This window comes from Hippocampus comes, unplaced genomic scaffold, assembly GCF_001891065.2.
Source record: "Hippocampus comes isolate QL1 unplaced genomic scaffold, H_comes_QL1_v1.1 scaffold3019, whole genome shotgun sequence".
In the NCBI taxonomy this organism is placed as follows: Eukaryota; Metazoa; Chordata; class Actinopteri; order Syngnathiformes; family Syngnathidae; genus Hippocampus; species Hippocampus comes.
In genome coordinates, this window is record NW_017805216.1 from 1 (window position 1) to 538 (window position 538).

General features: G+C 43.5%; 1 non-coding gene across 1 annotated transcript; it reads left to right on the forward strand.

Moving 5' to 3' along the window:
• Positions 1-375: 375 nt before the first annotated feature.
• On the forward strand, positions 376-448 carry trnaf-gaa (transfer RNA phenylalanine (anticodon GAA)). The gene has a single exon. It is a non-coding gene; the product is annotated as a tRNA-Phe (tRNA).
• The last annotated feature ends 90 nt before the right edge of the window (positions 449-538 follow it).

Consider the following 538-nt stretch of genomic DNA (forward strand, 5'->3'; position numbering starts at 1 on the left):
CTAAAGGTCCCTGGTTCAAACCTGGGTTTTGGCATCTAAGGCATAGAAGTAATTTCTTTGTTGTGATTCTTTTACTACGATGTGTCATGTGACTCACTGTTGTGATGCGGCCACTAAGATTCCATTGATTGACTGGTGAAAAGGTAGCTCGTTAGGTGGCTCCACAAGAGGCTGATATAACTCATTTGGTTGAGCGTTAGACTGAAGATCTAAAGCTCCCTGGTTCAATCTTGTGTTTCTGCATGTGAGGCACAGAAACGTTTTCTTTGTTGTGATTACTTTCCTACAATGTGTCCTGTGACTCGCTGTTCTGATTTTGGCCGATCAGATCCCATTAATTGAATGGTGAAAAGGCCCTAGTTAACTCCACAACAGGCCGAAATAGCTCAGTTGGGAGAGCGTTAGACTGAAGATCTAAAGATCCCTGGTTCAACCCCGGGTTTTGGCATGTAAGCAGAAGTTTTTTCTTTAATGCAATTACTGGACAACGATGCGTCCTTTGACGGCCGAAATAGCTCAATTAGGAGAGTGTTCGACT